Source organism: Macaca nemestrina, chromosome 7 (genome assembly GCF_043159975.1).
Source record: "Macaca nemestrina isolate mMacNem1 chromosome 7, mMacNem.hap1, whole genome shotgun sequence".
NCBI classification, from domain to species: domain Eukaryota; kingdom Metazoa; phylum Chordata; class Mammalia; order Primates; family Cercopithecidae; genus Macaca; species Macaca nemestrina.
Genome location: NC_092131.1, coordinates 160774691 through 160802578, shown reverse-complemented (window position 1 = coordinate 160802578; position 27888 = coordinate 160774691). Strand labels below are relative to the sequence as shown.

At 43.1% G+C, this 27888-nt stretch overlaps 1 long non-coding RNA gene across 2 annotated transcripts; it reads left to right on the top strand.

Annotated features, from left to right (window-relative positions):
* Positions 1 to 34: 34 nt before the first annotated feature.
* LOC105491973 (uncharacterized) lies at positions 35 to 24614 on the top strand. 2 transcript variants are annotated; one of them, XR_011606137.1, is made up of 5 exons: positions 35 to 227; positions 1649 to 1789; positions 2442 to 2531; positions 13525 to 13582; positions 15416 to 24614. It is a non-coding gene; the product is annotated as an uncharacterized lncRNA (long non-coding RNA). The 2 variants fall into 2 exon arrangements; XR_011606136.1 differs by lacking the exon at positions 13525 to 13582 and having other exon boundaries at positions 73 to 227.
* The last annotated feature ends 3274 nt before the right edge of the window (positions 24615 to 27888 follow it).

Below are 27888 nucleotides of genomic sequence, written 5' to 3'. Positions count from 1 at the left end.
ATTCCAGCCAACCTACGACGCAAGGAGAGCGCGCGCGAGCAGGACGATACCCAATCATCACTCAGCTATAGCAGCGGAGGCGGGGCTTGTGGGAACGGCCCACCGCAGGGTTGGCTGACTTGAGAAGCTGCGAAGATGGCGGAGTAAGGCGTGCCGCTGTAAACTGGCCTTTGGGCCGGGGGCGGGTAGCCCCCGGGAGGCCGAGTGCATCTGTTGGACCGTGCAAGGTGAGCCGAGAAGGCCAGTGACGGGGGGACTAGCAGGCGCCGAGGAGGTGGTGTGGCCCAGCCGGGAAGGGTACGGAAGCGCGCAGGAGCCTGTGAGTTGCGGGCAGCCGGCCTCGGCCTCGGCTGGGCGGGGGTTCCAACCTCGGCGGCTCCGGGGCGGCCGGCACCTGCCTTCTGGGTGTGTCGCACGGCCCACTCCTCAGCCCGCCTCGGTCCTTCCCAGTGCCATGCCTTTAGCCACCTTTGTGCTTTCTGCTTGCACCCCCACGGTGCTGTATCTGGCAGCCGCTGCTTCTGCCATCGATTTATTTTTCGAGGAATATCTTTGTTTTATTGATATACTCCTCGCCTTAGGACTTCGTGCCCCCTCTTTGCCCGTCTGCGGTATCAGTTGAGGCCTGTTGTGGCTCTGAGTATTTTGTGTCCCCAGCTCGTTGACCTTGAGACTTGTAACAGGTTCCCCTTGGGAATTGCATTCGCGTGTGTTTATCGCGGACATCCTGGTGCAACCTTTACTAAATCCGTTGGCTTCCACTCCCACCTCCCAAACTTTTATGATCTGAGTAAGCGGTTCTGGCACTGATGTCCTCATAACCTTCTAATGGCGCATGAATTTTGGCTGATGGCAGAATTTTGATAGAATTCACCGTTTTTGGTTTCCGACCCAGAAGTACAGGAGTTCAGTGTACACTATTGTTTTTATAGACACAGAATGATAGGTTAAGGCCGGGCGCGGTGGCTCAAGCCTGTAATCCCAGCACTTTGGGAGGCCGAGACGGGCGGATCACGAGGTCAGGAGATCGAGACCATCCTGGCTAACACGGTGAAACCCCGTCTCTATTAAGAAATACAAAAAACTAGCCGGGCGAGGTGGCGGGCGCCTGTAGTCCCAGCTACTCGGGAGGCTGAGGCCGGAGAATGGCGTAAACCCGGGAGGCGGAGCTTGCAGTGAGCTGAGATCCGGCCACTGCACTCCAGCCTGGGCAACAGAGCGAGACTCCGTCTCAAAAAAAAAAAAAAAAAAAAAGAATGATAGGTTAATGTTATTAGAACGTAGTTTGTGTAAAGCGGTGGGGTTGCAGAGTGTCAACACCGTGAGGCATTTAGTATTCGGTTTTCTTGACTAAACGGGTTGTCTCTTTTTGTAATTTGGATTGTTGTAGCCCCTCATCCGGTCTCTCAGTTAAATTCTAGGAAAGTTCCTGTTACTAGGTTTCGAAATTGGTGTGGCCTGTTTAAAACTGGCACATCAGTTCAGTTCCGATGGACACACCATTAGACAAATGAATGTTTTTGGGTATGCGCTTTGTTGGCCTTGGATTTACTAGAGCTGAAAAATAACACAGAAGGACTTCTATATGAGACCTTTTTTATCGCTTTTGTTAGTTTATTTTTTGTTTTTTTGTCTTTGTCTCATCCAGGAGAAGAAAAAAAAGAGATCGGCCAGAGGAAAGGAACTAACCAAACATTCTTCCTCCCTGCCTTACAGAGGGGAGTGGTCATCTACACTAAAGCAAAGTGTCACGCGCATCCCTGTGAAGAGACCACCAAACAGGCTTTGTGTGAGTAATAAAGCTGTTTATTTCACCTGGGTGCAGGCGGACTGAGTCCGAAAAAGGAGTCAGCAAAGGGAGTTAGGGGTGGGCAGTTCTATAGGATTTGGGTAGGTTAGTGGAAAATTACAGTCAAAGGGGGTTGTGCTCTTGTGGGCAGGGGTGGGGGGGGTCACAAGGCGCTCAGTGGGGGAGCTTCTGAGCCAGGAGATGGAATTTCACAAGGTAATGTCATCAGGGAAGGCGGGAATCCAACATTTTCACTTCTTTTGTGATTCTTCAGTTGCTTCAGACCATCTGGATGTATACACGCAGGCTTGGGCTCAGAGGCCTGACACAAAGGTCTTAAGTAGGGGTTCATAAACTACTGGAAATTTTATGCACAATTACACATTTTTGTGGGAAGGAGAAGATCCATAGTATAAGATTCTCAAAGAGGACAGTGTTCCATAAAAGCTTGAGAATCACTGCTCCAAGACTTGATATCTTTTTAAAATTAATGCCAGTGCAGGTAGAGAGTAACTGCTTTCTTATTATTCCTTTTGAATAGTTTATGATATTGATTTTTTTTTTTTTAACAATAGCTTGTTTGTTTAATATTGCACACTGAAATTACTAGCACCAGTGAGGGCTATATCCTTAATGTTCTTTTTATTTTTAGGTTCCTTATCACAGGAAGAAAATTTTCCTTGACCTTTAGGTGCTTTTATATTCATCTCAAAAACAAAATTCTGAACTCAGGACTTGGCAAGTAAGTAATTGTGGGCTAATCGTTCCAATACTGTTTAAGCAGCATGAAAACAGGTACATAGAAGTGGAACAATAAGCCGTTAGCTTCAACAGAAGATGAACATGAAAAATGACTATAAGCTATTGAAATTTAAGTTAAATATTTTATTTTTCAACAAAAACATATTAAATAAAAAGGAGTAATCTTGATCATTTGCTCAAACTACCAATAATTTTTACTGTCTAAAGAAAAAAGACACATATTTAATTAGATTGAAGGAAATCAAATGATTAAAAAAATAGGCCTGGCCCGGTGGCTCAAGCCTATAATCCCAGCATTTTGGGAGGCCGATGTGGGCAGATCACTTGAGGTCAGGAGTTTGAGACCAGCCTGGCCAACATGGGGGAACCCCATCTCTACAAAAAATAAGCAGGTGTGGTGGCATACGCCTGTAATCCCGGCTACTTGGGAGGCTGAGGCAGGAGAATTGCTTGAACGTGGGAGGCAGAGGCTACAGTGAGCTGAGATTGCGCCCCTGCCTGCGCTTCAGCCTGGGGGACAGAGACAGACTCCATCTCAAACAAAAATACAATTAAAAAAAATATATTACTGGGTGGTTTTATTTAAACAAATTTTGTGTATATTTCAGGTATACAACATGATGTTATGGGATACATATAGATAGTAAAAAGGTTTCTACAGTGAAGTAAATTAACATCCATTGTCTCACATAGTTATTCTTTTGTTTTTGTGGCAACAGCTAAAATCTCATTTAGCATGGATCCTGTTTACAGTACAATTTTATTACCTATAGTTGTCATGTTGTACATTAGATCGTTAGACTTGTTCAGCCTACGTAACTGTTCCTTTGTATCCTCTGACCTATATCTCTTCCTTTACTAACTCCCTCATCACTGTTTTGTTCTCTAACTCTGTATATTTGATATATTTTTTTAAATTCACATGTAAATGAGATTGTGCAATATTTTTCTTTCTGTACTCCTGACTCATCTATGCTGTGACAAAAAAAAAAAACTTCCATACTGTTTTCCATAGTGGCTGTTCCGATCTACATTCCCACGAACAGTGAATAATCTTTTTTTCTTTTTCTTTTTTTTTTTTTTTTTGAGACAGAGTCTTGCTCTGTCAGCACTTGCTCTGCATCTCTGGCTGGAGTGCAGTGGTGCTATCTCGGTTCACTGCAGCCTTTGCCTCCCTAATTCAAGCGATTCTTTTGCCTCAGCCTCCCAGGTAGCCAGGATTACAGGTGTGCGCCACCACGCCTGGCTAATTTTTGTATTTTTTTAGTAGAGACAGGATTTCACCATGTTGGCCAGGCTGGTCTCAAACTCCTGGCTTTATCCCAGCATGCTGGGATTACAGGCATATACCACTGCACCTGGCCAAGAGCTCATTCTTTTTTAGGGCTGAGTAACATATTCCATCATATATATGCACTGTAGTTTCTACGGTTTATCCATTCATCCATTGATGGACAGTTAGGTTGTTTCCGTATTTTGGCTGTTGTGAATAATGTTCCACTGAATATAGGAGTGCAGACATCTTTATGAGGTGGTGATTTCATGTCTTTTGGTTATATGCCCAGCAGAGGGAGTGCTGGGTTATGTGGTGGTTCCATTTTTAATTTCTTTTTTTTTTTTTTTTTTTTTGAGACGGAGTCTTGCTCTGTAGCCCGGGCTGGAGTGCAGTGGCCGGATCTCAGCTCACTGCAAGCTCCGCCTCCCGGGTTTACGCCATTCTCCTGCCTCAGCCTCCGGAGTAGCTGGGACTACAGGCGCCCGCCACCTCGCCCGGCTAGTTTTTTGTATTTTTAGTAGAGACGGGGTTTCACGGTGTTAGCCAGGATGGTCTCGATCTCCTAACCTCGTGATCCGCCCGTCTCGGCCTCCCAAAGTGCTGGGATTACAGGCTTGAGCCACCGCGCCCGGCCTTTAATTTCTTTAGAAACTTCCCAGTTGGGCGCGGTGGCTCATGCCTGTAATCCCAGCTACTCAGGAGGCTGTGGCAGGAGACTCGCTCAAACTTGGGAGGCGGAAGTTGCCATGAGCCGAGATCACGCCACTACACTCCAGCCCGGGCTACGGACTGAGGCTCCATCTCAAAAAAAAAAAAAAAAAAAAAAAAAAACTTCCATACTGTTTTCCATAGTGGCTGTTCCGATCTACATTCCCACGAACAGTGAATAATAATTCACTTTTCTCTTAAACCAGGCAAATTTTAGAATGAGTTTATTTATTTATTTATTTATTTATTTTGAGACACTTTTGCTCTTGTCGCCCAGGCTGGAGTGCAGTGGTGCAATCTCGGCTCACTGCATCCTCCGCCTCCTGGGTTCAAGCGATTCTCCTGCCTCAGCCTCCTGAGTAGCTGGGATTACAGGCGCCCGCCACCACACCCGGCTAATTTTTATATTTTTAGTAGAGATGGGGTTTCACCATATTCAGCAGGCTCGTCTTGAACTCCCGACCATGTGATCCACCCACCTTGGCCACCCAAAATGCTGAGATTGGAGGTGTGAACCACCACGCCTGGCCGGTATGTCCTTTCTTAATTGACAGTGACATTGTATCTGCAAAATAGGCTTCACATCTGCTGTGTTAGTTTTAGTTTCCTAGGCCTGATGTAATAAAGCACCACAAACTGGGTAGCTTAAAATAACAGAAATTGTTTCATAGTTCTAAATAAAGGTCAGATGTCTAAAACCAAAGTGTTGGCAGGGCCATCCCTCTGAATGCACTGAAAAAAATTTCCAATCCTTCTAACTTCTTGTGGTTCCTTAACTTGTGGCAGCATAACTCCAATCTTCACATGAAGTTCTTCCCATTTGTGTATCTGAATCCTAATATAAGGACACCAGTCATACTGGATTGGTGTCCATCCTGCTCTGTTATGACCTCATCTTAGCTGCTGACTCTATTACCTGCAATGACTCTATTACCAAATAAAGTCACAGTATGAGGTACTAGGGGCTAGGACTTTTAACATGCGAATATTGGGAGGACACAGTTCAACCCATTAACGCCTACTTGTACCTTGATTATTTATATGAAACCATTCAGTGTGCAACTGCTTTGAGGATTGAAACCTTGTATGTAGTACCAGCTACTCTGGAAACTGAAGTAGTAGGATTGTTTGAGGCCAGAAGTTCAAGGCTGCAGTACGCTGATTGTGCCTGTGAGTAGCCACTGCACCCCAGCTTGGGCAGCATCAGAATTATAGAGACAGAAAGTAGAATGATGGTCACCAGGGGCTGCAGGAAGGGCAGTGAGAGGGAATTACTGTGTAATGTGTACAAGGTTTCAGTTTGGGAAGAAGAAATGAGTCCTGGAGATGGATTATGGTGATGGTTGCACAGCAGCATGAATGTACTTAATACTACTGAATTGTATACTCGAAAGGGTTAATATGGTAAATTTTATGTGTATTTTATCACAATAAAAACATTGAAAAATAAAACAACCTTTGTATGTATATGTATATGTGTGTGTATATATGATATATATGATTGATTATATATATATATATATCAGTAGTAAGAGCGGGAATAAAAACTGATGAGGCAAAATGCCCTTTAGAGTGAGGAAGGCCTCACCATTTGGGTTTACAAGTTTAAGTTCAAGTAGATGATAATAAAAACTTGACATTGGTATAGCACAATATTTATAGTAATCTAAATACCCATCTGTAGGCTGGGTGTGTTAGCTCACACCTGTAATCCCAGCACTTTGGGATGCCAAGGCGGGTGGGTTCCTTGAGGTCAGGAGTTCGAGATGAGCCTGGCCAACATGGTGAAACCGTGTCTCTACTAAAAATACAAAAATTAGCCGGGCATAGTGGCGCTTGCCTGTAGTCTCAGCTACTCTGGAGGCTGAGGCAGGATAATTGCTTGAACCTGGGAGGTAGAGGTTGCAGTGAGCTGAGATTGCACCACTGCACTCCAACCTGGGCGACAGAGCAACACTGTCTCTGGGAAAAATATATATATGTATGTGTGTGTGTGTGTGTGTGTGTGTGTATAATTTACATATATAATATATATTTATGTTTTTTTATATATGTTTATAAAATGTATATGGTGTAGAGAACTGATGTAAATAAAGTACATCAAAGGTAGTACTTTACTTACAAAGTGGTACTTTGTTCTGAAGTGGAATGATCTCTAGGATACATTAACAGAAAAAGCAAGGTACAGAACAATATATAGTGTGCTTTCATTTGTGGGAAATGTCTCTAGAGATGTTGTGTAGCCATAGAATATTCCTAAAAGGATGTGCAAGAAACACTGTTTACCCTGTTTTACCTTATCTCTTGCATATATTTATTCAAATAAGTAATTTAGAATTTTCAAAGGAAGCGCTGAATAAATATTTGATAAATGAAAACAAATTTTTGCTCAGGCAACATTTTACATTGATAAAGTATAGTATATTCCTACCTAGGGGGCAGGAATTGAGCACCTCACCTATTTTTTGTTGTTGTCTCTCGCTCTTTTGCCCAGGCTGGAGTGAAGTGGCACAATCTTGGCTCACTGTAACCTCCATCCCCCAGGTTCAAGCTATTCTGCCTCAGCCTCTTTCGTACCTGGGATCATAGGTGTCCGCCACCATACCCGGCTAATTTTTGTATTTTTATTAGAGATGGAGTTTTGCCATGTTGGCCAGGCTGGTCTCCAACTCCTGACCTCAGGTTATCCACCCCCCTCAGCCTCCCAAAGTGCTAGGATTACAGGCATGGGCCACCGCGCCTGGTAAGGTGTTTGGTTTTTTTTTTTTTTTTTTAATTTATTTTTTTGAGACGGAGTCTCACTCTGTTGCCCAGGCTAGAGTGCATTGGTGCTTGCTGCAACCTCCGCCTCTGGGGTTCAAGCAATTCTCCTGCGTCAGCCTCCTGAGTAGTTAGGATTACAGGTGCCTGCCACCACGCCTAGCTAGCAAGGTTTTTTTTTTAATATGACAGTTATAAACTTAATTTGATTGATAGTGATAATAGTATTCATTGTGTTTTGTGTTTAGAATATATTCTAAATTCCCTATTTACATAGCAAAGTAAAAAAGGGGCACTAACTCCCACGATACATCATTCTCTCTGTCCTTAGAGGAAGCAAAGTATATTAGTTATTGCTGTATAACAAATAACCCAAAACTTAGTGGATTAACACAGCAACAAATATCTATTACGTCTCTCAAGAATTTAGGAATAGCTTAGCTATGGGGAGGTTCTGGCTTAGGGTCTCTTAAAGTTTGAAGTCTGGCTGGGTGCATTGGCTCACACCTGTAATCCCAGCACTATGGGAGGCCAAGGTGGGCGGATCACGAGGTCTGGAGATGGAGACCATCCTGGCTAACATGGTGAAACCCCATCTTTACTAAAAACACATACACACAAATTAGCCGGGCTTGGTGGCGGGCGCCTGTGTAGTCCCAGCTACTCAGGAGGCTGAGGCAGGAGAATGGCATGAACCTGGGAGGTGGAGCTTGCAGTGAGCCGAGATCGCGTGCCACTGTACTCCAGCCTGGGCAACAGAGCAAGGCTCCATCTCAAAAAAGAAAAGAAAAGCTTGAAGTCTGATGGAGTTCTATGGTGACACATTTACATGGCTGGCACATTCATGCTGTTTAGGGGGAAGTTTCATTTCTTCCCAATGTAGGCCTCTTTCAGGGCTGTGTGAGCACCCTTATACGGTGGCTGGCTTCTCCCTAAACAAGCAATCTAAGAGAACAAGACAAAAACCATAGTCTACTCTATGACTTTGCCTCAGAAGTCACTCACTGTCACATCCACCTTGTTCTGGTGGTCAGTATTCTGACATCAAGTGGTACATGACAATACTTTTTTTTTTTTTTTTTTTTGAGATGGAGTCTCACTTTGTTCCTCAGGCTAGAGCATGGCAAGCTCTGCCTCCCGGGTTCACGCCATTCTTCTGCCTCAGCCTCCCGAGTAGCTGGGACTACAGGCATCCGCCACCATGCCCGGCTAATATTTTGTATTTTTAGTAGAGATGGGGTTTCACCGTGTTAGCCAGGATGGTCTCGATCTCCTGACCTCGTGATCCGCCTGCCTCCGCCTCCCAAAGTGCTGGGATTACAGGCGTGAGCCACCACTCCCGACCATGGCAATACATTTCTGACACCACCCAGAGTTAGCATAGACCTACAGGTCAAAGGGCATGGTCCTCAACAAGACTGTCCTCACTTCAGATGCCAGCTGTACTTTGGAGGTACCCCCAGCCACCTGCATTTTTGACCACCTGGCTACAGATTTAGAGATTCCCATGACCCTGTTAGAACCAACTTTTGATTCATTTGTTTTCTTTATTGTTTTTAGTTCCTTTAAAGTTAGGTTGGTTGATTTGAGGTCTTTTTACTTTTTTTGAGACAGTTTCACTCTGTTGCCCAGGCCAGAGTGCAGTGGTGCAATCTCAGATCACTGGAACCTCTACCTCCTGGGTTCAAGCAATTATCCTGCCTCAGCCTCCCAAGTAGCTGGAATTACAGGTGTGCGCCACCATGCCCAGATAATTTTTGTATTTTTAGTAGAGATAGACTTTCCCCATGTTGGTCAGGCTGGTTTGAAACTCCTGACTTCAAGTGATCTGATCGCCTTGGTCTCCCAAAGTGCTGGGATTACAGGTGTGAGCCACTGTGCCTGGCTGACTTTTTAGAAACAAGATCTCACTCTGTTACCCAGGCTGGAGTTCAGTGGCTTTTTTCAGGTGTGATCATGGCACACTGCAGCCTTGCACTCCTGGCCTCAAGTGATCCTCCCATCTCAGCCTCCTGAGTAGCTGGGACTACAGGCATGTGCCACCACTGCTGGCTGAGGGCTATTTTAATGTAAGCATTTACAGCTATAAATTCCCATCTTAGCATTGCTTTCACCACATCCCATAAGTTTTTATTAGGTTTTCATTTGTCTCAAGGTAGTTTCTAATTTCCTTTTTGATTTATTTTTTGACTCACTGGTTTAGGAGTGTATTTTTTTTTTTTTTTTTTTTTTGAGATGGAGTCTCGCTCTGTCACCCAGGCTGGAGTGCAGTGGCCGGATCTCAGCTCACTGCAAGCTCCGCCTCACGGGTTCACGCCATTCTCCTGCCTCAGCCTCCCGAGTGGCTGGGACTACAGGCGCCCGCCACCTCGCCTGGCTAATTTTTTGTATTTTTTAGTAGAGACGGGGTTTCGCCGTGTTAGCCAGGATGGTCTCGATCTCCTGACCTCGTGATCCGCCCGTCTCGGCCTCCCAAAGTGCTGGGATTACAGGCTTGAGCCACCGCGCCCGGCCAGGAGTGTATTATTTAATTTCCACTGGCTTATTTACTCTAAATTCGAAGGATTTAGAGTATCCTTTCCCGGAACAAAGGGCAGTCAGAGTCTTTATTATACAACAGTCACGTAGATTAACCCTGATTCATTGTTGGAGGCGACTGTAAAAAGGCCTGAATACCAGGAGGCAGCAATCACTGGTGATTATTTTGGAGGCTGGTTAGCACAGCAAATCATTGGCTCACAAGCTAGCTTACCTAAGGTGTCCACATACAATTTATATTCTCCTTTGCGATCCTCCCAATGAGTCAGGTTTTTTAGTAGAAGGTTACTTTATATAATCAGCATCAGTAAGCAAGTGAGTAACTTCAACCACTTGAAAGTACCTAATGTGAGGCCAACTTTAGGGGGAATTTATTTGTAAGTTTTGTGTATCTGTTGTATAGTTGTAGTTGATAAGTCTAGAAAACTAGATTTTCAGCAGCCGGGTGTGGTAGCTTACGCCTGTAATCCCACCACTTTGGGAGGCTGAGGCAGGTGAATCACGAGGTCAGGAGTTCAAGACCAGCCTGGTCAACATGGTGAAACTCTGTCTCTACTAAAAATACAAAAAATCAGCTGGGCATAGTGGCAGGCACCTGTAATCCCAGACACTCAGGAGGCTCAGGCAGGAGAATTGCTTGAACCCGGGAGGTAAAGGTTGCAGTGAGTCGAGATTGTGCCATTGCACTCCAGCCTGAGTGACACAGGAGACTCCATCTCGAAAAAAAAAGAAAACTAGACTTTCTAGATTGTGTCTAATTATATTTTTAGTTCATGTTGGCTAAGCATTTAAGAGCCCTACTATTCATGTATTCAACAATTTTTTTTTTTTTTTTAAGATAAAGTCTCGGTCTGTCACGCAGGTTGGAATGCAGTGGTGCAATCTCATCTCACTGCGATCTCTGCCCCTCGGACACAAGCTGTCCTCCTGCCTTAGCCTCCCAAGTAACTAGGCCTACAGGCACCCGCCACCACACCTGGCTAATTTTTGTATTTTTAGTAGAGATGGGGTTTTGCCATGTTGGCCAGACTGGTCTCGAACTCCTGACCTCAGGTGATCCACCCACCTTGGCCTCCCAACGTGCTAGGGTTACAGGCATGAGCCGCCACACCCAACCTATTCAACACATTTTCATCAAGTGCCTACCATGGGTCACATGCTATTCTGGGGCTTGTAATTCATGGGTGAACAAAACAGGATCCTTCCAGTGGATCTTACATTTTAGACAAAACAGTAAGTGAGAAATGAAATAAGTACCTCTTGTAAGTTCCTAGATGGTGTCACCTGCTGTGGATAAAGGGAAAACTAGAGCGGGATAAAGGGCAATGATGGGAGATTATCTGTGTATAGGATGAGGGGAAGATACAGGTTTATATAGGGGCCCAAGGTAGGCCTCAGTGAAGAAGTGATATTTAGAGACATGCAGGGGGCCTTAGTTATGCAGATACCTGGGGGAAGAGTCCTCCCAGTGTGGGAACAGCCACTACAAAGGCTGTAAGGAGCATGCCTAATGTTTCAGCAAGAGCAGAGTCCACTGTGGTTAGAGCCCATGATGGAGCTATGGTCAGAAGAGATCAGGGTGCAGATCTTAAGAGGAACTGAAGGTCATGAGTTGTGGCTTTTACACTAAGCTGCTATTTATTCAGCTATTCTGGGTTTTGTTGTTGTTTGTTTTGAGACAGGGTCTCACTGTCGCCCAGGCAGGAGTGCAGTGGCACAGTTTCAGCTCACTACAACTTTGCCTCCTGGGCCCAAGCGATTCTCCCACCTCAGCCTCCTGGGTAGTTGGGACTATAGGCACATGCCACCACACTCGCTAATTTTTTCAGTTTTTTGTAGAGACAGAATCTTAGTATATTGCCAGGCTAGTCTCAAACTCGTGGGCTCAAGCAGCCTTCCCCCGCCTCAGCCTCCCAAAGTGCTGGGATTATAGGTGTGAACCACTGTGCCCAGACAGCCATCCTCAAATGGGTTAGTTATATCCTGCCATTAATGATACATGCACATACATACCTATGTGTAAGAGTGTATAAATTGATTAGTCATGTCTGAGATATGAAATTGGGCATTTTGAAGAGTATAAGCTTATGATTTGCTAGTGTTATTGCCTAATATTAAGATATAGATTATTTGGGGGACAAAGTTTATATATGTTCAAGGTGTGCTTCCTCCCCCATCCAGACGGCATCTTGCTCTGTCACCCAGGCAGGAGTGCAAGTGGCCCGATCTCAACTCACTGCAACCTTCAGCTCCCAGGTTCAAGCAATTCTCATGCTTCAGCCTCCCAAGTAGCTGGGATTACAGGTGCCTGCCACCACACCTGGCTAGTTTTTGTATTTTTAGTAGAGACGGGGGTTTCACCATGTTGGCCAGGCTGGTCTCGAACTGCTAACCTCGTGATCCTCCCAGCTTGACCCCCCAAAGTGTTGGGATTACAGGCGTGAGCCACTGCGCCCGGCCAAGGTGTTTTTACATACATTTTATGTTATGTTTCATGTTATGTTATGTTATGTTATGTCTTTTGAGACTGAGTCTTGCTCTGTTGCCCAGGCTGGAGCTTGCAGTGAGCGCCACGTCCCGGGTTCACGCCATTCTCTTGCCTCAGCCTCCTGAGTAGCTGGGACTACAGGCGCCACCACCACGCCCGGCTAATTTTTGTATTTTTAGTGGAGACGGGGTTTCACCGTGTTGGCCAGGATGATCTCGATCTCCTGACTTCGTGATCCGCCCGCCTCGGCCTCCCAAAGTGCTGGGATTTCAGGCATGAGCCACCGCGCCCGGCCACACTTTTTTTTGAGACAGTCTTGCTCTGTTGCTATTCTGGAGGGCAATGGCGCTATCTTGGCTCACTGCAACCTCCACCCCCCGGTTTTCAAGTGAGCCTCTGTAATGAGGCAGCTCTGCTGCTCAGGGTTCTAAAGGTGTACCTGTGGATCTCTTTTTTTTTTTTTTTTTTTTTTGAGACGGAGTCTCGCTCCGCCCAGGCTGGAGTGCAGTGGCCGGATCTCAGCTCACTGCAAGCTCCACCTCCCGGGTTTACTCCATTCTTCTGCCTCAGCCTCCCGAGTAGCTGGGACTACAGGCGCCTGCCACCTTGCCCAGCTAGTTTTTTGTATTTTTTAGTAGAGACGGGGTTTCACCGTGTTAGCCAGGATGGTCTTGTTCTCCTGACCCTGTGATGCGCCCGTCTCGGCCTTCCAAAGTGCTGGGATTACAGGCTTGAGCCACTGCGCCCTGCCACCTGTGGATCTTTACTTTTTCCTCTTACATGCTGCTTTTGCAACAAGTGCAAATTCTGCACTTTTTTTCCTCCTGATTTGATTCGGGATTAATATACATTTGGCTTTCCTAGGCTTTTAATAAGAACCCCATCTTGAACCAGAAGAGGTTATTTAGCTTCAATTTACAGTTGAGGTGTTTTTTAATGTATATGACAGACTGAAAATAGTGGGCTTCTAGAAAGACTAGTAGCTGATCGCTATTGATCATTTTTGTAAACTAAAATCATTTAAGCCTTTGACGGGCATCTGTGATGTATTATTGTAAAACTCTTAAACATTTTACAGTGTACAATTCATTGGCATTAAGTATATTCCACATGGTTGTATAAGCATTACCATTATCTCTAGAATTTTTTCATCATTTCAAATAAACTCAGTACTCATTAATCTCCCCATCTTCCCTCCCACAGCCCCTGGTAACCTCTCTACTCTAAATCTCTATGAATTTGACTATTGTCAGTATCTCATGTAAGTGGAATTATACAATATTTGCCCTTTTGTGTCTAACATCTTTTTGCAGATTTAACAGTTTTTACATTTAGCAACAATGAACTTGATGTACTTTTTAAAAATTTTTTTCAGACAGAGTCTCACTCTTGTCACCCAGGCTGGAGTGCAGTGGCACAATCTTGGCTCACTGCAACCTCCGCCTCCAGGTTCAAGCAATTCTCCTGCCTCAGCCTCCTGAATAGCTGGGATCACAGGCACCCGCCACCACGTCCAACTAATTTTTTTGTATTTTTAATAGCCATGGGGTTTCACCATGTTGACCAGGGTGGTCTCGAACTCCTGACCTCAGGTGATCCACCCGCCTAGGCCTACCAAACTGCTGGGATTACTGGCGTGAGCCACTGCGCCCGGCCTTGATTTAGTCTTTACATGTTTACATTTGGTGATAATGAAACAGTATGTATTTTACTTACAGTTATATTTTATAAAATACCATTTATTGCTGGTAGTTGAAGGTGATTCAGAGTAAGATACGTATGGTTTTGAGTATTATATATTTAGACATCAAATTTGGAGTACAGTGCTACTTGTGTTTATTTTTCTTTTTTATTTTGATAGGAGCTGCAAGCGAAGATACACTGCTACGTTATTTTTCATTTTTATTTTTTGGAGACAGAGTCTCACTCTTGCCCAGGCTGAGTGCAGTGGTGCAATCATGGCTCACTGCAGCCCCAACCTCCAGGCCTCAAGCAATGCTCCTGCTTCAGCCTCCAAAGTAGCTGGGACCACAAGAGGGCACCGCCACGCCCTGCTAATTTTTTATTTTTTCTAGAGTGGGGTCTTGCTGTGTTGCCCAGGCTGGTCTCCAACTCCTGGGCTCAAGGGATCCTCCTGCCCTCAGCCTCCCAAAGTGCTGGGATTACAGGTGTGAGCTGCTGCACCTGGCTCAGTGCTACTTTAAAACACAAATGTGGCCGGGCCCAGTGGCTCATGCCTGTAATCCCAGTACTTTGGGAGGCTGAGGCGGGTGAATCACTTGAGGTCAGGAGTTCGAACCCAGCCTGGCCAACATGGTGAAACCCCGTTTTTACTAAAAATACAAAAATTAGCCGAGTGTGGTGGTGCATGCCTGTAATCCCAGCTACTCGGGAGGCTAAGGCAGGAGAATCACTTGAACCCAGAGGGCAGAGGTTGCAGTGAGCTGAGATCATGCCACTGCACTCCAGCCTGTGCAGCAGAGTAAGACTCCGTCTCAAACAAAAAACAAAACAAAACAAAAAATGTTTTATATGCAGAAAAGTTTTTTGTATCATGCTTGTATAAATCCAGCTTTTTTTGTATCGTGCTTGTAATTTTTTTTCTGGCTATTACTGCTTTTCTGATAATAGTACTGAATTTGGTGTTATGGTTGGTCATTTTCTTTTAGATAATATGTAATCCAAAATACTCTTTTCTTTTTTGTTTGTTTGTTTGTTTGTTTGAGACAGAGTCACACTCTGTTGCCCAGGCTGGAGTGCAGTGAAGCAATCTTGGCTCACTGAAATCTCTGCCTCCCAGGTTCAAGCAATTCTCCTGCCTCGGCTTCCTGAGTAGCTGGGACTATAGGCACCCGTCACCACGCCCAGCTAATTTTTGTATTTTTAGTAGAGACAGAATTTCACCATGTTGACCAGGCTGGTCTTCAACTCCTGACCTCATGATCCACCTGCCTTGGCTTCCCAAAGTGCTAGATTTACAGATGTGAGCCACTGCGCCCGGGCTATTCTTTTCTTTATATTTTAGATATTGTTTTGAGTCAGCTTATGCAGAAGTACCTGTCCTAATCTTTCTGTTTTTATTTTGTATTTCTAGGTGTCTCTATGTTGTCTCCTAGAATGGGTAGTCCTGCTTCTTTTACCCAGTTACTTTCCCTATTCTTGAAATGTGGCTATCACTTCTCTACACATTACCTCCATGATTTGGAATGGAAAAGGCCACTTTTCTTTTTGTTCTGCCTCTCAAATTCAACACAGAGGAGCTCCTAGGATTCCAGTTATCCTGCCAACATCTCCAGGAAGAAAGAAGCAACTCGCATGGGTCTTCTGCTGTTTGCTTACTTATAAAGACATCATTTGCAAGCTGAAGGCTGAGTTTCATTTGAAACAGGTGCTTAGGTGGTGGTATTTGTGAATACTTTTCATTCCAAGGAAGAAAACTAAAGAAGTAGCAAGTAGGGATGCTTCAGGGTTTTAAAAAAATGTCTTCCAGTTTCAGCCACTACCATGATAAGCACAGTTGAGACTGCAGCAGTAAATTCCAAATATGTCTTTCTAATTTGACGTGAAAGATACTAAAAATGTATGTTTGTATATTTAAATCCTGGCTCATCCTGTGACAGATTTACTGAATAAGAACAAAGACCCAATTTTAAACAAAAACCTAGGCCGGGTTCGGTGGCTCACGCCTGTAATCCCAACACTTTGGGAGGCCGAAGCAGGCGAATCACTTGAAGTTGGGAGTTCAAGACCAGCCTGACCAACATGGAGAAACCCCATCTGTACTAAACATAGAAAATTAGCCAGGTGTGGTGGTGCATGCCTGTAATCCCAGCTACTCGGGAGGCTGAAACAGGAGAATCACTTGAACCCGGGAGACAGAGTTCGCAGTGAACCGAGATTGCACCACTGCACTCCAGCCTGGGCGACAGAGTGAGACTCCATCTCAGAAAAAAAAAAAAAAACTTTGGACATAGAGGAGTCGGGGTCAGAGAGGGGAGGATGAGAGAATTTTCCATATAACTCCTTTTCCTTAAGAAAAAGAAGCAAAAATGCCTCATGCAGTGCCATCTGACTCTATGGTGTTTCACATTATATAGTTACATTTTTTTGTAAATGCATGAGATTAACTCTTCCTGCAGCCCAAGGTGGATACTTGGATGTGTGATTTTTTTTTTTTTTTTTTTTTTTTTTTTTTTTTTTTTTGAGGCAGAGTCTCGCTCTGTTACCCAGGCTGGAGTGACTGGCGTGATCTCTGCTCACTGCAGTCTGTCCCACCTGGGTTCAAGCGATTCTCCTGCCTCGGCCTCCCAAGTAGCTAGGATTATAGGCGCACACCACCACTCCCAGCCTGATTTCTTACTCTAGATATTAGGTATATTGTTAGGCTGAAAAGGCTGGGACTCAGGTACTTTCCCCAGTTGGGACTGAACTTTCTCATCAGAGAATGGGCCTCAGAAGCAATGTTCCTAAACTTGTGGTTGGGTCATCGTGGAAAAGAAACCTCAAAACAAGAAAAATAATTACAATAAGACATGGATTTTCTTTTTTTCCCACAACAGTTATACATTATAAAGAACAGACTGTCGTAGAAAACTGTCCTTGCTTCCAAATCAGCAGAGGACCATTGTATGTATTGTCAGGTCTTTATATAAGAGTGAAACCTTTATTGATGCTTCTTTGTGAGTAGAGAATAAATTTTAAAACTAATTAGATGAAATTAAGAACAGAGAATACTGGAACATCTCTGTGTTTTCCAGAATGTTCACTCAGGTCCATGAATGCTGTGATGCTGGGAACTTAGGGAAGATTCACCAAAATTTGAGAGTGATAAAAATGACCCAAAATGGGAAATGTTGAGCACTCTTACTATTAGTGAGATTGGTCAATCTCACTAATTGGTCAATCAACCCATTTGAAATGGGTAAAAATTACTTTTAGTAAAATAATTACATATTATATATAAAATATTTCTTTTTTTGAGACCTACTGAGTGAGTGAGAAAAGCATAGTAGAAATCACTTAGGTTAAAAGTAACTCAAAATTTTCTCTAAGTTACCTACTCAAGTTTTTCTTTAATATTTTGAAATTGTTCAAGACAGAATGGAGCCTACATATATGGTTGAAATATATGTTTTCAACACTAGTATGTTGAAAATGTCATATCATGGAGAATTTGTACCTTCCAGCTGTCTGTTAACCCATCTTCTCTGTACTTCTGGCACCGTTTTTGGTAGGATCATTTGGCAGGGGTAGAGTACCTGTACTTTTGGCACCATTGAAACCAGCTGTGGCCCACTTGTTTGAATAGCTATCAGACTCAGTGTCTCTATATGTTTTATATTTTTTTCATTCCACAGTGGAGAGAACCAGTGTCTAATGCTCTTGAAATTGTTTCTGTATCTTCCATGGTTCAGACCAGATGCATTTAACAAAATGGATATATTCCAGCTGTAGTTCTCCAGTGTTTACTTAATACATCTACATTTTTTTCTTGTCTATTTTGGTCCCCTTGATAGGAAGAGCTATATTTCAGGCAGGACTATACATGGATTTGTGGCCATGCTTCCTTCCGTTCCCTTGCTCTTCCATGTTAGCTGGCAGGTTTTCTTTTGAAAAGTTAAACAACGGGGTATGTGCAATAGAAATATATATATATATATGTATATTTTAATACTTGTGGACAAATGTTACAAGTTGTTTAAGAACAACAAAATCACCAATGTCTTCCATTTTGAGATGTGTATAGTTTTGTAAGCATTAGTGCTTGGTAGCATATTGTAGTGCCATGTTAGGGGTTAGTGCATGAGCCTAGTGATTTTAAACTTCAGGATGAATTATTGATAATAACAAATAGTGTAAAAAGAGTGGAAAATCCAAACCTTTTCTTTTTCCATAATGTCTAAATCTGTTATATTCTCCCTGGGGAAAAGAGATTAAGGCCCAAAAGACTCATTTATGAATAGAAATGTGGGGTCAAAATCTGAGATACTATGAGGACATTTCAGCTTTCCATAAGGTATCTGGAAACCAGCTGTCTTTGTGTCTTATGAAACCTCAAGTCAAAATCAGACCCCATTTAATTATTCTGCTTTGCTCTTTTTTCGGGGGGGTTATGGGGGGAGATAGAGTCTCACTCTGTCACCAGGCTGGAGTGCAGTGGCACAATCTCGGCTCACTGCAACCTCTGCCTCTTGGGTTCAAGTGATTCTCGTGCCTCAGCCTCCCGAGTAGCTGGGACTACAGGCACGTGCCACCACGCCCAGCCAATTTTTGTATTTTTAGTAGAGACGGGGTTTTGCCGTGTTGGCCAGGCTGGTCTCGAACTCCTGACCTCAAGTAATCCACCCGGCCTGCTCTTTTCATGTCTTAACATGGCATGTCTTTTAGGTTCATTGTTTTCCTACTCCTTGTATGTCATGAAATTACATTTTGCATGTCTTGTGGAGATGCTGTTACTTGCTTTAGTGAGTGCTTTTCTAATCTGCAGACCATTTACATTCCCTATTTGCAGCATGCTGTGTGCAAACACTCCGTAATTTGGAGTATTCAATTATTTGTTAGGGCTCTTCCTATTTCCAAATGTGCTGAATTGTCTGTTGATGAGATTTTCAGACCTTTTCATGAGAACTGGAAATGTAGCTGGGGGGCACCTACCTAGGTTGCTATGTAATAAGTAGACTCTTTCTCTTGGGTATAATAAGCCTTAGACAGCTTTCACTTTTATCTGCTTTACTTGTGGAAATAAAACAGTTGTTTTGTTCTGAAATAAGAAGATAGCTTTCTGTAGAGAAGGAATTCCTACCTCTAAAAGCTGCCTTGAAAACTCAGAAGTGGCAGTTTTCTGAGGTGATTTTTTTCAATTTCAGTATTAGGGAGAGTCTAGCATTTGCTGACACAGATTCTACATAACTAATGTATGATAGCAAATGCAAAACTATTATAATGTGGTGTATCTTGTGCAGACACAGGTTAGAACAAGTAGACTGTGGCAGCAGATCTCCAGAGACCCAAGTTTAGATTCTCATCGTATATCTGAAGTAGTTACACTCTTGACTTAAGTAGTTTAGTGCCTGGAAGAATCCATTACTGAAAAGCATTTAAATTAAAAAAAAAAAAAAACTGAAAAGGTAATGAATACAGAATAGCACAGTATATAGGAAAGGATATTTCCTGTTGCAAAAAAAAAAAAAAAAAAAAAAGCCATAAAATGAATAGTAATTTTCAAGAGGTAGAATTTTAGTAGCAATAAGTTCGTGCATGTATAGTAATTTGCATTAGCAAGGTTGTACAGTAGAATAAGTGATACTGCTTGAGTTTGTGGGGCTCTGCAATCAAGAGTTGCACACAGGCCAGGTGCGGCGGCTCACACCTGTAATCCCGACACTTTGGGAGGCTGTGGCAGGCGGATCACAAGGTCACGAGATCAAGCCCATCCTGGCCAACATGGTGAAATGCCATCTCTACTAAAAATACAAAAATTAGCCGGGTGTGGTGGTGCGTGCCTGTAGTCCCAGCTACTCGGGAGGCTGAAGCAGGAGAATCCCTTAAACCTGGGAGGCGGAGGTTGCAGTGAGCCGAGATTGTACCACTGTACTCCAGCCTGGTGACAGCGGGACTCCACCTCAAAAAAAAAAAAAAAAAAAACTGCACAAAAGGAAAAAATGTTCTGCATAAAGAGGATATGAAAGGTACTTTCTTTTTTTTTTTTTTTTTTTTTTTTTTTTTTGAGACGGAGTCTTGCTCTGTCGCCCAGGCTGGAGTGCAGTGGCCGGATCTCGGCTCACTGCAAGCTCCGCCTCCCGGGTTCACGCCATTCTCCTGCCTCAGCCTCCGGAGTAGCTGGGACTACAGGCGCCCGCCACCTCGCCCGGCTAGTTTTTTGTATTTTTTAGTAGAGATGGGGTTTCACCGTGTTAGCCAGGATGGTCTCGATCTCCTGACCTCGTGATCCGCCCGTCTCGGCCTCCCAAAGTGCTGGGATTACAGGCGTGAGCCACCACGCCCGGCCGAAAGGTACTTTCTTTTAGCAGTATGAATGTATATGAATTTATCTTTGTGTGAGAAATAATTGACTTTTGTGTAAGTTAAAGACCCTCTTTGTTTCCTAAATCAGAGGTTAGAGCTGTTGAAATTAAACCTTTATAGTGCTTAACCTGGAAACAAATGTACTACAGCCCCACTGAAGCCGCTCTGTGGGTTTTTTGCTTACGATGTTTTAGCAACAGGCATTCATTTTGTAGAATGGTGTACTTTCTGCTTTGTCTCCTTATCTTTCTCCATTAGTTTCCTGGGTACATTTTTTTTAAAGGGAGAGAAGTTTGTGAGTTTAATGTTTTAAAAAAACTCCCAAGAACATGGATAAGCTGGACTTCTCTCATGCTTATGATTAGGGAGTTAGGATTTAAAGATGCAAAGCAGAGGGATTGAAAGGAATAGCTAGTGAATATGTTTGGGTGGGCGGGATGTGAAACCTTGCCTAATATAGATGTGTCCTATGGCCTGTGACTGCTTATTCTTCATCAAGGAGAACCCAGCAAACTAGTTTCTTTCTTCAGCTGAGGAACCACACAGCTCACATCAGAATATAATAGTGGAACTAGGGTGACTTCACTCCCTTTCACCTGATGTCTGTCTTGGCCTTTTAGCACCTTGACTATCCCTGAAAAGACTGGGTCTACATGTCCTTGTTTTCCCAGGGGAAAAAAACTAAAAGATTAGTGATGTAGATCTAAGAAATAGTGCCTCTTGAATATTTAATTCTTACATGACAACTAACACATAGGGAAAAGGCTATGTTAAGCTGATTATAGCTCCTCTTTAAATGTCCTATGCTGTTAGTTGGTCTTAGAGACATTGGAATAACCAAGCAATATTCAGGCATCTGCACTATCTGGGGACAGCGCTACATATTACATGATGTCAGCAGTTCAGTTACTTGGAACAATTAAAGATTACCCTTAACAGCCATGTTAATACTTCTAAATGCTAAAATATACTACGAGTTTTCCATAGTCTTGAAAGTATACAGTTAATTACTTTTCAAAGTTACTGTGGTCTCATGTTTACTCTTCATGTATCTGTGATATGCAAAAATATGAAGAGACTCTTGGCCTCCAGGAGTTTACATTCTCATGGTGCTGTTGGTTCAAGCAAATTGCTTCTAGTTTATTAATGAACATTGCTAGGCTATTAATTATTTCCTATTTGGAAGGATCCCTTGGTGAACAGTTTTAAAAAGCAGAGGGCTGTGATAAAATTTCAGGGTATTGATAGCTTGAGTTTACATTGTATTAGCCCTGTTCTTTATCATTTTTTTCCCAGGGAGCTATGCAGGTAATGCTCATTAGCATGAATCAGAAAAGAAACCATTCTGCCTAAGAGCATCTTAACCATCCCCCTAAACCACCGATACTCTGGATGCTCTCCTGTTACAGTTGTCAGTAAATGGCCGAGAAAATTAACAGCTCCTTAAGACTGTACATCCCTCAATTCTCTTTGTTTTCCCAGAGTTTGTACATCATTCTGTACTCAGATGGACCAGGATTTGCATATAAGCCTTTTAAAACTGATTAGTGGTCCTAATTTTAACATTTTTGTGTATGACTCCTAACCCTGTTCTGAAGCAGCATTGTGATAGATGTGGAGCTTCTACCTGCATTTCTAAGCAATTAACCCAACTTTTGAGTTGAAACTTGCATGGATCCTTGTTATTTCCCATAATTCCTCTGAATCAAGGAGTTTATTTTGCATGCTTATTAAACTCAAACTGGGTCTGATGAAAGTGCAAGCAATAGTGGCAGGCCCTTAACTCTGATTTTAGAGTACGAACATTCTAATGCATGACTCAAAATGTCCAGTGTTGTGGTTACTAGTTATTTTTTATATATGCATTTGTTAATAATGAAGCAATAGAGACTAAAACCAATAGCTTGAATTTATTCAGATTATTTTCATGTTTTAATAAAGGATTTTTCTTCCATTGAAAATGGGAAGAAGATAAACAGGGGCAACCACAAGACATTCAAACTGTCAGGACTAGGGCATAACAGTGCCCACCCTCTAACCACTTGCCTGGTTCCATTAGTCTCCAAGCATGTTTGAAAACAAAAGACAAACTAAGCATGTTGAATAAATTAGCTGCTATATAATCAGAAAGGTGCAGAGTTTCAGAAAGTAAAGTAGAGGATGCCAGTATGGAATATGTAAAATAACTAGATGTGGCTATGGGGCTTATAATATGGTTTATGTAGACAAAGTTTGAGGTCTTTTAAAACTGGGATTTGAGTTTAAAAGAGTAAGGGTGCACATATTTCCATTATTTCAGAATTTTCAGATGACTAGGCACATGTTGTGGATGATACTGGTACCAACTAACAATAACCAACTACCAATAACCAACTATAAAGTACCCCTGCGACAAGGGAGACTTCCTTTTTGTAGAATAGTCCTGAAAATACTGACAGATCTGTGGTTAGTTTGTTATTTTATTGCATAAAAAACAGTTTAAACAAATTTTATAGCCAAAGTTTTATCCTTGATGGGTTTGGCCAGACTACAATTTCTTGCCTAAAGCTTTTAATGCCAGGTTTAACAGGAGAAAATGTTTCCACTTTAAAAGAAGAAAATCCTTGCCATTTATTTTATTTAATGAATAAACAAATTTATTGCAGTAGCTTAAAATTTTTTTTATTTATTTATTTATTTTATTTTTTTTGAGACGGAGCCTTGCTCTGTCGCCCAGGCTGGAGTGCAGTGGCGCAATCTCCACTCACTGCAAGCTCCACTTCCTGGGTTCACGCCATTCTCCTGCCTCAGCCTCCCGTGGAGCTGGGACTACAGGCGCCTGCCACCGTGCCCGGCTAATTTTTTTTTTGTATTTTTAGTAGAGACGGGGTTTCACCGTGTTAGCCAGGATGGTCTCGATCTCCTGACCTCGTGATCCACCCGTCTCAGCCTCCCAAAGTGCTGGGATTACAGGCTTGAGCCACGGCACCCAGCCTCTTTTTTTTTTTTTTTTTTTTTTAAACAGTCTCACTCTGTCGCCTAGGCTGGAGTGCAGTGATGTGATCTCAGCTCACTGCAACCTCCACCTCCCGAGGAGCTGGGATTATAGACATACACCTACCCTCAGCTAATTTTTGTATTTTTAATAGAGACAGAGTTTCGCCATGTTGGCCAGGCTGGTCTCGAACTCCTGGCCTTATGTGATCCGCCCCCCTTAGCCTCCCAAAGTGCCGGGATTATAGGTGTGAGCCACTGCACCCGGCCTGTAGTAGCTTAAAATTTTCTTTGAGAAAATTCCTTATTTTAAAAATAACCCTTGTATAAATACAAGTGATTATGACAAATGATGTAAAAATGGCATTCATGATGTTTGAAACAAGCCTAAATAGAATTCAAGATTAAACTAAATGATTTTCACTGGGCACATTCAAGGTTTTACATTCTATGATTGAAAAAAAATTTGTTTTGAAAACTTTATTTCATATTCTTTCCTGTAGGATTTTGCTACAGATAACTTTGGGAATGAATAAAGTGGAATGGTAACTTTTCAGTGGTTCAGAATTGAATTAGACTTCTTGTGATTGTGATGTTTGGTTTCCATTCAAATATATGAAGTGAGATGTCATATCCTGAATATAGTTTCTCTTCCCCAATTACTGATACCATGTCTGTCAGCCAGTAAAGATTAAGAACAGAGTTTCTCTAAATTCCTCTCATTATTCCACTAAGGCACATTAAAATAATTTTGGGAAACCAGACATCACAGATTTTTCCATGAAGTCCTAAATCTTTAAAGTCAGAATAGGTATCTTAGTTACTGACAGTATTCAGGTTTTTTCCTCCCTTGGTGATATGTCATTGCATCAGTGAAAAAACATTTCTCCCAGGGGTAAGAAAGGTATTCTGGTAATACATTATCATCAATCCTTAAACAGTAACAGTGTTGGTACTTATCATAAAACCGACTCATCTCTTAAAACCAGAAAGATTATCTTAGACTGTCCTTCACATTATACTTTACTTACTGCCTTGTAAGAATAAGAGTTGCTCACTGTGTTTATTTGCTGTCCTCCATATTCTCTGTTGCACCATTGGTGTATAATGTTGAGTTTCATTGAATATTATTTGAAGTATTACAGAAGGCAGCTTGCTTCTTAATCTATGCATCTTTGGGGTTTCTGAAGAAATTTAATTCTTTGATGTAAAAAGGAACGGTTAAAAGAGTTGGAAACTCTGCACCTGTGTATATATATATTTTTAGCAATAAAGCAGCATGGGCTGAGAATGCACTGAAATCTCATTGCGTGTCGTTACTTGAAATGGGTAATTTTAAATAATGCAGTACATGCTGACGATGGGAGAAGGAGTCTTTCCAAAGACCTGTGCCAAAGTACTCTTCAGATGTCAAAGAACAAAGGACCAGGTTATTTGAGACATAGTTGTAGCAGTTTCCAGTGTGTTGTACAATGGAACAGGCAGCCATTCAAACCTCAATATGTAATGTTGCTTTTGTAGCCATAGTTTTGGAATACTTTTTCCAACATATATGTAATTGCCTTTATTTTGTGTCTCTATGTGTGTATCCACATACGTGGAGTTTAATAGTATTCATTGAGCACCAACTATGTGATAAGCACTGCTCTAATTACATTAGATGCATTAATTAACTCATTTAATGCTCACTGCAGCTCTACAGTTTAATGCTCAGTACAGCACTATAGTTTTTATCCCTATTTTACATAGAAGGAACTTAAAACAGATACATTGTTCCAGTTCATGGCTAGTAAGTACCCAAGCCACAGTTTGGTTCCAGAGCCTTCTCACTTACCAGGATGCTATATTGTGCCTCAAAAAAATAGAAAGGGAAGAAGTATACTTTCACTCTGTATTTTGTCACACATCTCTTTTTTCTAGAGTGAGCATGTAATCTGAAAAAAATCTATTTAAAGCTCTCCAGTTTAATTTGATGTAAAGGTCAAGCATTTAATTTTTTTTTTTTTTTTTTTTTTTTTTTTGAGACAGAGTCTCGCTCTGTCGCCCAGCCTGTGGAGTGCAGTGGTGCGATCTTGGCTCACTGCAAGCTCCACCTCCCGGGTTCATGCCATTCTCCTGCCTCAGCCTCCCAAGTAGCTGAGACTACAGGTGCCCATAACCATACCTGGCTAATTTTTTTTTTCCTGTGTTTTTAGTAGAGGGGTTTCACCGTGTTAGCCAGGATGGTCTCGATCTCCTGACCTCATGATCTGCCCGCCTCGGCCTCCCAAAGTGCTGGGATTACAGGTGTGAGCCACAGCACCTGGTCCAAATATTCCTATGTAAGAAAAGTTTAAAGAAAGGAAATATATTGAGGTGAACATACCCACACATATATTTAAAAACTCCTGGATGAGATGGGTGTGGTGGTTCATGCCTGTAATCCCAGCACTTTGGGAGGCCAAGGCAGGTGGATCACTTGAGGTCAGGAGTTCAAGACCAGCCTGGCCAACATGGTGAAACCTCGTCGCTACTAAAAGTACAAAAGCTAGCCAGGCATGGTGGCGGGCGCCTGTAATCCCAGCTACGCGGGAGGCTGAGGCAGGAGAATTGGGCAGAGGTTGTGGTGAGCCAAGATCGTGCCATTGTACTCCAGCCTGGGCGACAGAGTGAGACTCCCATCTCAAAAAATTAAAAAAATTTTAAAAACAAACAAAAACCAAGGACGACTCACTGTGGTATTTATTAGGTCTTTTTTTTTTTTTTTTTTTTTTTGAGACAGAGTGTTGCTCTGTCACCCAGGCTGGCGTGCAGTAGCATGATCTTGGCTCACCACAACCTCTGCCTCCCAGGTTCAAGCAATTCTCCTGCCTCAGCCTCCCCAGTAGCTGGGACTACAGACGCACGCCACCATGCTCAGCTAGTTTTTGTATTTTTTTTTTTTTTTTTTTTTTGAGACGGAGTCTCGCTCTGTCCCCCAGGGTGGAGCGCAGTGGCCGGATCTCAGCTCACTGCAAGCTCCACCTCCCAGGCTCACACCATTCTCCTGCCTCAGCCTCCCGAGTAGCTGGGACTAGAGGCGCCTGCCACCACGCCCAGCTAGTTTTTTTTTTGTATTTTTTTAGTAGAGACGGGGTTTCACCGTGTTAGCCAGGATGGTCTCGATCTCCTGACCTTGTGATCCGCCCGTCTCGGCCTCCCAAAGTGCTGGGATTACAGGCTTGAGCCACCGCGCCCGGCCTAACTTTTGTATTTTTAGTAGACGGGGTTTCACTGTGTTGGGCAGGCTGCTCTCGAACTCCTGACCTCGTGATCCGACCACCTCAGCCTCTCAAAGTGCTGGTATTACAGGCGTGAGCCACTGCGCCCGGCCTATATTAGGTCTTACTTAAAAAGTAAAAGCTTTTATTGTGCTGGTTTTTGCCAGAAAGCATCAACCTTGCTTATAGGACCAAATTTTTGTAACTCTACACATAATCAGACCTGGCACAATGGCTCACAGCTGTAATTCCAACACTTCAGGAGGCTGAAATGAGAGGATCCCTTGAGCCCAGTTTGAGCTCATAGCAAGGCCTTGTCTCTACAATTTTTTTTTTTTTTTTTTAATTAGCCAGGCGTGGTGACACAAACCTGTGGTGCCAGCTATTCATGATACAGTTGGGAGGATCACTTGAGACCAGGAAGTCGAGGCTGCAGTGGGCCATGTTCACACCTCTGCACTCAGGCCTGGGTGACAGAGTGAGACCCTGTCTCACCACCCTCCCCTCAAAAAAAGCATAAGCAGGCCAGGCACAGTGCTCACACCTGTTATCCTAGCAGTTTAAGAGGCCAAGGCGGGTAGATCTGCCTGAGCTCAGGAATTTGAGATCACCCTGGGCAACATGGTGAAACCCCATCTCTACTAAAATAAAAATCAGCCGGGTGTGGCGGCATGCACCTATAATCCCAGCTACTCAGGAGGCTGAGACAGAAGAATCGCTTCAACACCCAGGAGATGGCAGCTGCAGAGATTAGGCCACTGCACTCCAGCCTCGGCAACAGAGCGAGACTCCATCTCGAAAAAATAGAAAAAATATTCTGCTATTATTAGCTTCTGTATCCTCCACCACTCGGATATGTAATTTCTTGACTGTGCTAGTGCCAAAGGCTCTCCTTAGTGGTCTGCTTGCGGCCCTTCCCACCCGTTTTCCACAGGACAACCACAGTGACATTCTGAAAAAGTAAATTTGATTAGGCAGGCCTTCTTTTAAGGACCTCATAGGGCCTTTGTATATATGCCATCCTTTATTAATTCCTATTCATCTTTCAGACCACTGCTGAAACTTCACTTCTACTTCTACTACAGAGGCTTTCTTTCCCTGAACCCCAGACCAGATCAGTTACCTGCTTTATGTGCGTGTATCCCTATGTTCCCTTACTTTAAAACCCTTACTAGAGTCATAATGTTATGTATCTTTTTTTTTTTTTTTTTTAAGATGGAGTCTTGGTCGGGCGCAGTGGCTCAAGCCTGTAATCCCAGCACTTTGGGAGGCCGAGACGGGCGGATCACGAGGTCAGAAGATCAAGACCATCCTGGCTAACACGGTGAAA